Here is a 10,399-nt window from a genome sequence, read left to right on the forward strand (position 1 = left end):
ATAGGTGATAAGTTTCTTCACCACTTGTAGCTCAAGCAAGGTATATGTGTTGCAGTATTGGTCTCTGATCTTCCAAAATTTCAGTTTGGCCCATTAACTATAGGGACTGCAAATGTTAGTTAAGCACAAAAGTCAATGGACTTTTTTTTTTTTTTTTTTTTTTTGAAAGGGGTTGTCAATGGACTTTTTAAAGTTAAGAGACATTTTGGTCAATTGTTACCTGGATTAATTTTGGCAGCACCACAAAACATATACGTACATACATGAGCTTGCGATGCTTAAAAGTCTTTGTAAATAGTTAGCTTGTCCACCTGAAATCTATATTACAAGGTATCATTTCCCAGCTGCACCCCACAAAAGAAGTACGCTTTTGAAAAAATGCAGGTACCCCCAAGGGTGCATCAACAGATTGCGTAATAAGACTTCAAGTGTAAAGGTTTCGCTGCTGCCAGAGTTGTGAGACACTAATTTCTTTAGTAGCTTCGGTCACTGAAACAAAACAAGTGATATAGTCCGCTATCAGTATATTGAAAAAAGCACTACAAGAAATTCCGATCCTAGCTAGCTTAGTCATTAATCCTTATGTTCTTAAATCCTGAACCAAGTAAGCATTTACTTTAGACAATTTTAGAATACATATTGCATTAGACAAGAAAAATGAGATCATACCAAGTAATGGTAGCCTTTTTTTCATCTGACTGTCTATCTGTTGAAACCCTCTATCCAACTCTTGCTCAACCAAATCCTTGCGAGAGCTATAAACAATTTTGTCCTGCCCTATGACAGTTCTTTGGGCCATGTTCCGAGCACTGAGTAGCTGAATAGAATCATGCATGTAATAAAGCAAATGTTTATTCATCAGTGAAGAAATAAGTCAATCATTAAGTCCGGGTATCAGTTGTGTCTTAATGAGGCCAATAGAAAATGTAGACAAAGGCACAATGACTTGAGCTTCCTAGGACAACTTCACGGGAGCAGTGTAAGATGTGGACATACATTAATCACCTAGAGCAACTGTATATGATTACTTGTGAATGGAATAACCGAGATTGCATTGGATTCTTACCCTGTTGTAATAAGGAATTGTATCTGTATCCTTATTATTTAGGGAACTTGATATACTTGTGAATCAGGTAATATATTGATACAAGATAGAGGATATTACTTGAAGTATTAGGATTCGTTAATGGGAAGAATTCTGATATCTTACCTCTATATATATAAGGTTTGGTCCCTGCGTTCTCTACACACGAGCTTTAAGGAACTCAGCCCCATTAAGAGTAAACTCGGACTTAGAGCAACTGCAGAAGACCAACCTTGCTTCAATGGCTTTCGACTCTTTTTCGGCATCAGGTATGTTCTCTATTCTGACCAAGATATATATTAATTTAACATGCCTTTAGTCTTGTGTTTATATACATGTGAATGTGCTATATTAGTGATTATTCAGATTTAACTCACAAGCAGTACCCGTGAAGTAATAACTATATGATCCTATATGGCTATATTGTCAGGAGTACCTAATTCCCTAGGTCAACTTTATGGGAGAAGTCAAGTGCAGAAAACCAGGTTATCTTTGTTTCAACTACGTATGTTAGTTTCAGTCAGAACAGGTCATAGAAGTAGTTTATCAGATCGATTAGTAATTTTAGTATGTTTTATTGGCTGAAGGGGAGAGAGAGAGAGAGTATATTGAACGATTGTAGTATATTTGCATGATGTGGCAGATAATTCTAAATCTTGCTCAAACAAGCAGAAATGCCTCCTTCATTGAGAAAGCTTGTCTTCCTCAAGGACGCAAGGCTTCATTGCCTCTGTGTGTTTGTTGTAGAGAGAGAGAGAGAGAGAGAGAGAGAGAGCCCATACACACAACTTAAATAAATAGAAAAACAATAAAGGGCAATTAGATAGGAATCATAATTATCCAAACTTACAATAATGCAACACTTGAAAACATAGCAGAGAGCAATAAATGTTTAACTGCAAAAGAGATGCAAAATTTCAAGGGGCTACCTTTCGTCTTAGTGAGAGATCAGGAAATTCAATGTCTCGAGCAAAATGCTGTCTGGCTTGATTTCTTTTTTCTATGTCAGCATTATTCTTGAGCAAGACAAACCACCTGAACAGAGGAATTACAAAGAAGGAACCAGCATAAATCTGCAAAATAGTTTCTCGAAGAGATAAATCAAACTCAATAGTCCGTTGAAATAATAATGAACATCTAATCATTGAGCGAAGTTCAGTCTTTGCAACTACTAAGAGATAGTTGAGCAGATTATATACTAAAAGTCTTATCTGTTAACTAAAAGACCAAGCATCGTAGGAGTAAGTTCAAAAATCTTTAGCAGCTAAATTGTAAAAATACATTCTCTTCAAAAAAAAATTGTAAAAATACATTAGAAAATCATAGATTCGATTTCTATACAAGTCAACAACAAAGATGCACACATGCAGAATTACATGTTCTTAGCCACTCATCACCAGACATGAATCAAGCCCAGTTGTTTGTTACCGTATGAAGAGAGCAAGCATACGAATCAGTTTTTAGGTTGTGAAGGTGATAACAAAGAAGAAACCACATTAGAAACTTGACACACATGAATTTCTGAGAGGCCACGCTAAACAACATGACAATGAAAATGTTAGAAGATAGCTGTACACCAGTACCACAGAACAAGTTGATAGGATGATTATATGAAAGTAGCCAGTTGGGCAAATTCTGCCACTTTCACAACAACAGAAGATAATTGGATATTCATGCAAAATTCTCAGTTGTAATATTTTCTAGCTCAACTATTTCACAGAAATATACACATACTGAACTACAAGCTAGTAGGAAATTTCTATTTAATTGAAATTAAATTATACCTGAAGTAGAGGAAATATGCTTGTAATAAACTTGATAAAACCAACTTGGGCAACTGTAGGATCCCTTCGAATGAGAATGCAGTGGTGAGATCAGAAACAATAGAGCAAACACAAGTAAGCAATAACAAAGTTCAAGTCAAACATACTTTAACAAGCTTCTCAGAATGATAATCCCATATAAATTAAGTCCACAAAGTCCAACGACCACTGCTCTCTCTGCATTGCTAGTTTTACTGCAAAGAGAAAACTTAATTGTTAAATTCAATTGCCAATGAAACTCACGGAATAATTGGAAAAGGCAAATAGAATAAGGACCAGAATTGCCATTTCTCCTCCAAAAATTTATCAGCTTCTCCAATCTTTGGCGATATTCTTTTCTTTATAGAAGCTGTGCGTTGTAGAGATGGAAACTGGTACAGAATGTTTCCCTGCATAATATGCGTTATTTAATTTTAAATATTTCAGACTGAATAATATCTTTCCTTATCTAAGAGAGCCAAACCATGGGTGGGATTGTAGGAAGAAAAATAGCTTTTAAAATCAGGAGTTAATAGCATCAACGCCGTGCAACAAACACTACTAACTAATATGATGATCTCATAACTTGCTAGGATATCACAGTCCAAAACAGAAATTTATTTTTCCAACACTTCTTTATGTCAGCATGTATATGTTTGGTCATTGATTTGAATCAAATAAGTTAAACATACCTCTTCATCTATTAAAGGCTGACCCTCATACCGTGAAAGAACAGGTAAGATGTATGCTTCATCAGTCTGAAATTTACAGAGTAAAAAGACATTAAGCGGCAGAATAAGGAATAAAAAGTAAAGACTTACCTAACGAAAAAAAGAGAAGTCAAATTTTCCAAACACATGAAGTGTTTGAACTTTGATATGATTATTATTTTCATTTCTTTTTTTCATTAAAATTAAAGAAGTACAGGAGCTGTGGACAAAAAGTTCACAGCAGAAAAGAACTTGGACAAACTGATCTGATTGAAATGCTGAATATGATGCCAACCAACACAATATAATCTTCGAGCTCCATTTATGTTAGGAAAGTTTTTATTCATTATTTTTGTTACGCCCCGAATTTTGAATAACCAATTCAAATCCGAAACATGAATAAATAATTAATACAAATAACGTTCTGAATTTTTTTCTTAGAAACAAACACACCACTCGCCACTCAAACATAAAAACTCGAAAACCTCGAGTTAATTATTACAACTCACTCTTACAAAGTAAAATTGTAAAGCTCTAAATGAGCATAACAAACCTCACAATATAATGTTGTAACTCACATAACACTACTCTAAGCAGCCCGATCACCGTCCTGGTTCTCCTGACCTGCAGGATTATCCGCTACACCGTTTGAATAGTGTACCGGGATTGCAACAACACAAAACCCGGTAAGCTTTTGACAGCCCGTATGAGTAAAAGAAATGAACGGTTGATTTATTATAACACAATACTTTTAACTCAAGTAACAACCAAAAATCTCAACATCTGCAAGGAAACATCAACCAACTCACGGAAATCCACAAAGAATACATTTCCAAAATCCTCTAACCATAATATCACCACTCTGGTCCTACAATCACCCAACCCCATATATCACCACTTTGGTCCATCCCAACAACACGTTAGAGCTCTAACTACATCGGTTAATTCTGTAACCGGCCGAACTTTGGACATCCCCGTCCTCAGAACCCTACATTCTCTACCTCTATACAACCCACAATGTCAACCATAATTATCAAACAAGAACCCATCAATCATGATCATCGCATAAGAATATGGTAAATCACATTTCAATTCATAATAATTTAATCATCCCAATTCCACACTCTTCAATGTCACACCATTCCACATATAATCACGTAAATATATATATATATATATATATATATATACGTAATCACCCACTCAGGAATGACCACTAATATCAACTATAGTTCACACAAGAAAATCGGGAAATTCATTTTGTATAATCAAATCATTTTACTAACATATGGACCGTAGTTGATCAAGTCCATATGATTTAAAACAAATATTTATTCCATAAATATTTTCACACAATTACGACAAAAACAAAGTAATTAAAAGTACTCGGTTCGTAATATGAACCACGTGAGGTTTTACTCACCTCTAATCCAGCTGCGTCTTCTTAACAGCTCAACAATGATTTCAATCTGTCGATCACCTAATCCAATACAATCTTAACTTAGCCAACAACTCAAAAACACAATTAAACGACGATCCAACGGTCGGATCGAAATTAAACGATGATCCAACGGTCGGATCGAAATTAAACGATGATCCAATGGTCGAATCCTCACAGATAGCCCTTAGGATCATCCTCCTAAATTATCACGAAGATCCAACGGTCAGATCTTCCTGAATCGCCTTTACTAACATCTCCACAAATTTATATGCAAATCCGACGGTCGAATTCTCACGAATCGCCTTCCAAATCACTATTTCACAATTATACGAAGATCTAACGGTCGGATCTTCGCCCATGACCACAGAAAGTCACTGGGACAGTCATACGATCAACTTAACAAAACTACAAGTCCATCGGACGGTCAGATCTTCACATATCATAAATCGAACGATCGAAATCGATCAAAACGTAAAAATTTATAACTTAATCATACGATATCCAAAAATTGTGTATAATATATCGAAATGATCGTCTTAACATATAGAACATAAAAATGGGCAGAAACTGCCCTTAAGGTCCCCGGAGGTGGCCGGAAAAGGCCGCCGGAGTTAGTGGCAGAGCCGCCGCCGACCACCACCAATGGTGTCGGGGCTGGGCTGCTCTTCTTCATCTCATCATGCTTAACCAAAAACTCTAAAGGCATGTTATCAGAAAACATCAAGAAGAGGTCGAAAATTACCGAAATCAGTCACAGTGGCCGGAATTTTTCCAGAATCCGGCGAGCTTGAGTTTGACGTAAAAATTTCCACCACTCCCTTCGATCCCTTCTGGAGACTTGTTCAGAAACTCAAGGCGAGTTAATGAAGTCAAGAATCATAAGAAATCGTGGTCTGTAACTCGAGATATCCGGATCCAAAGGTGATTTTCGATCTAAACCGAGGCGAACTCCGACGAACGTGAAATCGTTCTACCCAGGTCTGGTCCTTCTTGGTGCTTGTTGAAGAGAAGGCAGAACTGGTGGTAGGGACAGGTTCCGTCCCTTAGAGGAGCTTTATGATGATGATGCAGAGTCTTCCATCGGTGTACAGCCTACTCCGCCCATGGGTGAAATGGCTGACCCTGGTCGTCTGTTGAGATTGGGTAGGGACGTTAATCATCTGGGGGCAGCCAAGTTTCATGGAAGCATGGATTACATGGTGGCTGATCAATGGGTCGAGGATATGGAGAATTATTTTGAGATGATGGACTGTAATGAGATCGAAAAGAGGAAGCTAGCCAATTTCATGCTAAAGGGTGAGGCTAGGGTGTGGTGGAATTGTACGCAAAAGACCATTGATGTGACCACCCTGACTTGGGATGGTTTTGTGAGACTATTCCGAGAGAAGTACTTTCCAGCTTCAGTGAGAGAAAATTGGAACGAGAGTTCCTCTCACTAACACAGGGGAAGATGACGGTGACAGAGTATGAGGTAGAGTTCTCTAGGCTATATAGGTTTGTGAAACCAATGGATGCTGAGGATTTGGCCAAGAAGTTTCAGCGGGGGTTGAATGCTTCCATTAAGCGTGATGTGGCCATTTTGGAACTGAAGGTCATGAAGGAAATTCTAGCAAAGGCTCTGATCATTGAGCAGCAGAACTTGATTCATAAGGAGAAGGAAACAACTGAGAGGGATTTTCAGGGAAAGGGAAAGGCAGTGGCAGGTAACAGTGGATCCAGAGACTTTAGGGGTGGATACTGGAAGAGACAAAAGACTCAGCTCCACCATCATGCCCCAGCTAGAGTAGCAGCAGCTCCTCTTCCTCCTATTCGGGTCGTACCTGTCAGACAAGCTGCACATGCAGTGCCTGTGAGATGTTATAACTGCAATGAGTTGGGTCATCTTTCTAGGGCTTGCACTAAACCCAGGGCTAGGGGATGCTTTCGATGCGGACAGACTGGACACTTTGCCAAGGACTGTACTCAACCTCGGGTTGGAGGACAGGGTAACCAGCAAAGGCTCTTACCTCCAGTACCAGCTAGAGTCTTTGCAATCGGTCAGAGAGGCACTGGGGTGGAAGGTACCTTATCTGTTTATAACTATCTTGCTAGAGTATTGTTTGATACGGGAGCCTCCCACTCTTTCATATCTAGTTCAGTAGTGGATGTGTTGGGATTGATTGCCATGCCTCTTACTAGATCATTATGTGTTACATCACCTCTGGGTGTATCTCTTGAGCTGGATATGTTTTGTAATGATTGCCCTATTGGGATAGGTGGTAGAGAGTTCTCTGCATCGTTGATTGTGATTCCAGATCACACATATGATGTGATTTTGGGTATGGATTGGTTGAGCCCGAACCATGCATTGATTGATTGCTTTAGGATGATTGTGTCCTTCCGTATTCCTGGACAACCAGTGTTTCATTACCGTTGTCTGAGGTCCGACATGGCCATGAGGGCAGGGATTTTGGCTCATATTGAGTCAGGGAATAGTACCTCTGAGATTTCAGGGATTCCTGTAGTTTCAGAGTATGCTGATGTGTTTAAGGAGATACCAGGGTTGCCTCCAAAAAGGGTAATGGACTTCTCCATTGATGTGATACCAGGTACTGCCCCTGTATCGAAAACACCCTATCGGATGGCTCCAGCTGAACTTCAGGAGTTGAAAGTTCAGATTGATGGATTACTGGCTCAAGGGTTCATATAGGCTAGTGTATCTCCTTGGGGTGCACCGGTACTGTTTGTGAAGAAGAAGGATAATTCACTTCGATTATGTGTGGATTATCGGCAGCTGAACAATGTGACCATCAAGAACAGGTACCCTTTGCCTAGGATTGATGACTTGTTCGATCAGCTTAGAAAGGCTACTGTGTTCTCAAAGATTGATTTGAGATCTGGATATCACCAGTTGAGGGTGAAGGATGAGGATATTCCAAAAACAGCATTTAGGACCAGGTATGGGCATTATGAGTTCCTTGTCATGCCTTTTGGTTTAACAAATGCACCTGCGGCATTCATGGACTTAATGAACCGTACGTTCAGTCCTTACTTAGATCAGTTTGTGGTGGTGTTCGTTGATGATATCTTGATTTATTCGAAGTCGTTTGATGAACATGAGAAACATTTGCGGATTGTACTGCAAACATTAAGAGAGAAGGAATTGTATGCCAAGTTCGAGAAGTGCGAATTTTGGCAGAAGGAGGTCAAGTTCCTCGGTCATGTAGTTTCGAAGGATGGAGCTTCGGTGGATCCTTCGAAGGTTGAAGCGGTGATGAGTTGGAGTCGCCCTACCACTGTTACTGAAATCCGTAGCTTCCTTGGATTGGCAGGGTATTACAGGCGATTCATTTAGGGGTTTTCCGGTATTGTGTCGGCTTTGACCAAATTGACAAGGAAGGACACTCAGTTTATTTGGACAGATGAGTGTGAAAGGCTTTCAATGAGTTGAAGACTAGATTGACTACGGCTCCAGTGTTGACTATTCCTACTAGTGGTGGTGGTTTAGTTATCTACAGTGATGCATCTCATCAAGGTTTGGGGTGTGTGTTGATGCAGAATGGTGGCGTGGTTGCTTATGGCTCTAGACAACTGAAGGTTCATGAGCGGAATTACCCTACTCATGATCTAGAGCTAGCTGCAGTAGTGTTTGCCTTGAAGATTTGGAGGCACTATCTTTATGGTGAGAAGTTCGAACTCTTTTCTGACCATAAGAGTTTGAAATATCTATTCTCCCAAAAGGAGTTGAATATGAGACAGAGAAGATGTATGGAGCTCATCAAAGACTATGATTTCACTTTGGAGTATCATCCTGGAAAGGCCAACGTAGTGGCAGATGCTTTGAGTAGGAAGCCCCGAGTAATCATGGCATCGCTTATGGTACTGGAGTGGCTCATGTTGGAAGCTGCATCCGAATTTGATCTTATGCCCACAAGAGGTGGACATGAAATCTTTCTCGGTAGTATGACCTTACAGTCTACCTTGAATTCTAGGATCATTCAGGGTCAAACACTTGATGAGTTTGCTCAGGCAAGGATTGCTGAGATGACTGCTGATCCGAATGTGGAGGGCCCTTCTGAGTGGGCTATCAGGATAGATGGAGGGTTGAGATTTCGTGGAAGATTGTATGTCCCAAGTGTTGATAACCTCAAGGAGGAAGTCATGCGAGAAGCACATAGATCTCGATACACTATACATCCAGGGGGTACCAAAATGTATATGGATCTGCGAAGACAGTTTTGGTGGTATGGAATGAAGCGGGATGTGGCAGAACATGTATCGAAGTGCCTTACATGTCAACAAGTGAAGGCAGAACATCAGAGGCCCGCAGGGATGCTGAAACCGTTACCGATTCCTGTATGAAAATGGGAAGATATCTCCATGGACTTTGTGACTAGATTGCCTAGGTCCAGGCAAGGATATGACTCGATTTGGGTGATTGTGGACCGATTGACGAAGTCTGCACATTTTCTTCCTGTGGCGAAAACGTACTCAGGGGATGCGTTGTGTAAGTTGTACTTGAATGAGATAGTAAAGCTTCATGGTGTGCCTGTTACAATTGTTTCTGATCGGGATGCTCGTTTCACTTCGGAATTTTGGCGTAGATTCCATAAGGCATTTGGCACATCTTTGGCTATGAGCACCGCATTTCATCCACAAACAGATGGGCAGACTGAAAGAGTGAATCAGGTAATGGAGGATATGCTTAGAGCTTGTGTTCTGGACTTTAAGGGAAGTTGGGCGGATCATCTGCCATTGGTGGAGTTTGCCTATAATAACAGTTATCACGCCAGCATCGGCATGGCTCCATATGAGGCTCTTTATGGTAGGCCATGTAGGACTCCTATCTGTTGGGAAGAAGTAGGAGAGAAGGGACTCTTGGGTCCTGCAATTGTTCAGGAAACCACTGGGAAGATCACTACTATTCGAGACAGGATCCGGACCGCACAGAGTAGACAGAAGAGTTATGCTGACTTGAAGAGAAGACCAGTTGAGTTTGATGCGGGGGATCATGTGTTCTTGAAGGTCTCACCTATGAAAGGTGTGGTGAGATTTGGTAAGAAGGGAAAACTCGCACCGAGGTATGTTGGACCCTTTGAGATTCTGGAAAGGGTTGGGAACTTGGCATATCGCCTCGCCTTACCTGTTAGCATGTCCGGTGTACATAATGTCTTTCATGTGTCTATGCTCAGGAAGTACGTCCGAGATGAGTCCCATGTAATTGATCATGGTACGATTGAGGTGAGCACAGATGTAACCTTTGTGGTTGAACCTGTTCGTATCTTAGATAGGTCTACGAAGAAACTTCGTAGGAAGGAGGTTGATCTTGTGAAGGTGCTGTGTAGTCATCATGACGAGGGTAATGCATCATGGGAGTTAGAGT

At 40.3% G+C, this 10,399-nt stretch overlaps 1 pseudogene; it reads right to left on the reverse strand.

The window, feature by feature from the left end:
• Positions 1–203: 203 nt before the first annotated feature.
• LOC133722922 (uncharacterized protein At5g03900, chloroplastic-like) overlaps positions 204–10,399 on the reverse strand; it is a 21,754-nt pseudogene continuing 11,558 nt past the window's right edge.

Source organism: Rosa rugosa, chromosome 7 (assembly GCF_958449725.1).
Source record: "Rosa rugosa chromosome 7, drRosRugo1.1, whole genome shotgun sequence".
Taxonomy (NCBI): Eukaryota; Viridiplantae; Streptophyta; class Magnoliopsida; order Rosales; family Rosaceae; genus Rosa; species Rosa rugosa.